Genomic DNA, 4,634 nt, shown 5'->3' with positions numbered 1-4,634 from the left:
ACCCAATCCTTAAAATGTATTGGCTTAATTTTTAGATGGAAAAAAAATCTAAATTACTCTCCTGAATTATAGCCAAAGTCTAGATAACCCCATAAACTATAACTTGGTTCAGTTTATCCCCTAAACTTTGCTATTTAGTTCATTTTACCCTATAATACAATTTATCCTTTTTGTTTCTCCAAACACAAGTTGAATTTTAATTTCAAATTTTGTAGAGTAGTAGTGGACATCACAATGCATATTAAAAAATGTTGTTATAAATTTATCATCATTATTTTTCATATAGTTTTGAACTCTACTGATTAATTTATTATTAATATACTCACCTATCAAAATAATAATAAAAAATTATGATGTATTTTTCTAAGATGTGTTATGATGTGTACTACTATCTTGGAAAATTTTAGCTTAAGACTCCACCTATGCAGAGAGAAATGAAAAAGATAAATTATATTAGAGGGTAATTTGAACCAAAATGCATAGTTTGGGGGCTAAAATGAACCAAATAATAGTATAGGGAGTTATCCAAACTTTGGCTCGTTCATAGGAGTAATTTAGACTTTTTTCTTTTTAGATCCATTACGGCCCTACCCATATACCACTCTCATATTGTGTCTTGGCATTTGTGCAAGCAAGATTCTCCCACCTTCTTCTCTTTGTATGTTATATTTTTTTTTCAATTTTCTCTCTCACCACAAAGTGTAGGTTCTAGGTCACTGGGTCAAAGTTGAGCTATTTATTAATTAACCACCACTGAAATCAATGTCTCACTATAGCTCGAGCTCACGTACATATATGAAATCAAGGTCAATAGTGACAATATGAACACATGAGAATCACATTATCAGTTGGATGATTGTGTGTTGTCCATGTTCAGCATTGCATGCATTGCAGGAGAGAGGATGAACATGATTGTATCAAGTTGTGGGCGTGAAGAAAGCTCATAGGTCTCGTTGGTTTTGTTGCTACGTGGAACCTGCTAGTTGTGGCCATCTATTTATTTACTTGGCTGGATTATTTTTCTTTCCAAATCCTATATTTTTATTTATTGACTGATTCATGTCCAAGTGCATATGCACGCGTCCACTTTATAGAATATGGAACATTTTAAGCATGCAGCAGCTAAGCCATATTCTAATGCAATACGGACTCTAGACTCAACCACGTAATACTTTTTAATTGGATATGGTCTCTACATTAATTTACACGTTTGCATCTTAATTGAATTGGTATGGACTCTTCTGATTACTTTAGACCGTCAGATCTTCATTAAATCCGACGGTTCAAATTCTTCTCTTTTATAGATTAATGTAGGAATTTCTAGACCCTCTCGGCGAACGTGGTGACTTCTTTTAACACTCCCTTATTAATATAACTAGCAAGGTGGCCCGCGCTAATAGCGCGGGTAGATAATTTTTTATTTAATTTTTTTAAAATTTTTACATTGACAGAAGAGATTAATTTGGTAATTTATTTACCTTGAATACAGATGCATATTGTACATATTTTTTTAAAGTTTTTTGTAAGTAGTTATGAAATATATTTATATGTATGTGCGAAAATATATCTAGTTTAGTTGTTAGAGCACTTAAGAAGCATCTAGCAGACCTAGATCTGACTCATCACGATGGCGAAATAAAAATAATCACGGATTAGACAAAAAAAAGTTATGTTAAAAAATAAGTTGGGGTCTCCTGCTGACTTTGGTAAATGTTATGCAAAGCTTATATATGTGTGTGTGCTATATTAATGCATATATGTTTTATTTTTTTATTTAACTGAACCTATTATTATTCTTCCCACTTTGGTTACTGCACAATTTATTAGTTTTTAGCTCACATGACTGCATAAATTTGCCTACTTTAGAGTTGTGTCATCTCGGTGATAGATAGTTCCATATATATCTTTAGTGTTGTTTCTAAATCTTTTCTTTATCTTCCATTTTCTCTAGCTATTTCTATTAATTTATGTCTTCCATTATGTTCCTCTGTATATTTGAAATTGATTAGTGTGTATCGCGTCTGATGCATCTAATTGAGAAGTTCCCTATTTAGTATTGTGCCTCAGGGCTTTTGTTTTTTCTGAGCGAAGAGGAGCAGCGACAACATATATTTGTTTGAATCATTTATTTTGTATTGTAGGCAATCAACTTTGGGATAGATTAGTAGGGCTCCAGGTCTGAAGTTGTGGCTAAAATAACTTTGGTTGTGGCTTCTTTGATGTAGCGGCTTCTCTTATGGATATATAGTTGTTTTGAAAACCGTTCGGTAGAACTGTTTGTCCTAATTTTTTCATGAATATATGGAAGATTTCAAATTTCCAACGTGCCATGGCTGTAATTTAATATTTTTATCATAATTTATAATATGATTTTGTAATAACATAACTTCGTATGAAATAACATAGTAGTGATTAATGATATTATTTATAGACTAAACCAATAAATTCACTTTTGTCCTTTTTTCCCTCATTTTCTCATTTTTCCTCTCTTCTTTTTCTATTCTCCTTTTTCTACTTTCTTTACCCGTTCAACATTGCTGCTTCCTTATCCTTTTCTCTTCTCTTTCTCTATATTTCTTTAGAGGTATAGATCACATTTGTGTTTCGTGCCTAGTATTTTTTCATGTACTTATAGAAGATTAGACGGGGATAATAATATTAAAAATTATTTATGCTATTTCATTCCTCAAACGACTAAGTTCTTGATTTTTCCCATGCATCTATTTAGATTGAGCTAATAAATAGTCACATTTATTTTTAGGTTTTGGTGCTTTACCCTTTATTCTAGTGATTATTACTTGTATAGAACTATTTGTATGCCCACAAAATCGTGAATCTTCGTTGGCCACCATCAGATTAGTTTGTACAACTGAAGTTGTTTAGGAATATGCAACATTTATGCATGCCTTCCTTTTCTATTATCCTTTTTATACTTTCCTTACCCGTTCAACCTTGCTGCTTCTTTATACTTTTCTCTTTTCTTTCTCTATACTTCTTTAGAGGTATAGATCGCATTTGTGTTTCGTGCCTAGTATTTTTTTCATGTACTTATAGAAGATTAGACAGGGATAATAATATTAAGAATTATATATGTTATTTGATTCCTCAAATGACTAAGTCCATGATTTTTTCCCATGTATCTATTTAGACTGAGTTAATAAATAGTCATATTTATTTGTAGGTTTTGGTGCATTACCCTTTATCCTAGCAACGATTACTTGATGGAACTATTTGTATTCCCACAGAATCATGAATCTTCGTTAACCACCATCAGAGTAGTTTGTATAACTGAAGTTGTTCAGGAATATGCAACATTTACGATGATAATCCTTGTTTGGAGAAATAAAGCATTGGTTATTCAGCGGATATTTCTCTCACATTGATTGGCCTGCGTATTCATTGGCCCACACTGACAATCATAAGGTGCTGAGGGTGTTGCAGTAGATTGCAATATCTTAAACTCTGCGCATCGTCATTATTTTTTTCATCCCTATCTTGACGTTTGGTTGCTCCGGAAGAAATGGATTGATTGAGTTCGACAATGATTTTGAGTAGAATCTAGTGTGCTTCATGCAACTGCATGTACCGTAGGACCTTCTTGAGACTCAAAAAGTTGTGATTCGGAATCTCGAGCAAAGACTATGGTCGCGCCGTAGTGCAGGGCATTTCGAAGATATTTGAAAGAAATTATCTCTTTCTATAGTACAGATACAATACAATTATGATCGTGCTGTCACGCTTATGCTGCTGTAATATTTTTTTGCATCTTTAAGAAGGGACTCTGTATTTAATTTTAATTGGATACAAACACTTTTGGATAGATTAGAATATTGCATCTTCATTAAATTAGACATGGACTCTTTTGGCCAATTTAGACTGTTAGATCTTCATTAAATTGAACGGTGTAAATCATATACACAAATACTATTTAGATCTTCATTAAATATGAGTATTTATTAATTTTATTTGGCATGGAACTCAATTTTTAGTTTTTATTATTGCATTTGACCTATACTATTTATTTAGCTATTTTCCTTCTTAATCAGTACACACATCAACAATAATTTTTTTGTCTTCTAATTCTTGCATTTATATATTTATTAGTCATATTTTATACCAATTTTTTTAATATAATTTTGATTTTTGATTTATCTATTTGGCTTTTTTGTGGAATGATAATGCTAATTTTCTTAATTTATATTTTTGAATTTGCCTATTTAGTAATTGTATACAACATGGACTCTTTGGTGAAGTCCTAATTTCCTTATTTTCAATTTCAAAATAAGCTATTTACTAATCATATTCGAATGGACTCTCTATCATGTCCTAATTTTTTAGTTTTAAATTTGAAATTAGCTATTTATTAATCATAATTTATATGGACTCTTGAGTTACTTTAAGTCTAGATCTTCATAAAATTCAACGGTGCAAATTCTTCTCTTTTTTAGATTAACATAGAAATTTTTAGACTATCTCGACGAACGTGGTGGCTTTTTTTAACACTCTTTTAATAATATAATAGAATTTATACTTTTAATTTTTAAACCCTCTCGACAAATGTGGTGGCTTTTTTTAACACTCTTAATAATATATTAAAATTTATATTTTTAATTTTTAATTTAGCTATTTGGCTA

Source organism: Panicum virgatum, chromosome 3N (genome assembly GCF_016808335.1).
Source record: "Panicum virgatum strain AP13 chromosome 3N, P.virgatum_v5, whole genome shotgun sequence".
Taxonomy (NCBI): domain Eukaryota; kingdom Viridiplantae; phylum Streptophyta; class Magnoliopsida; order Poales; family Poaceae; genus Panicum; species Panicum virgatum.
Note: the sequence above shows the minus strand (reverse complement) of the source record.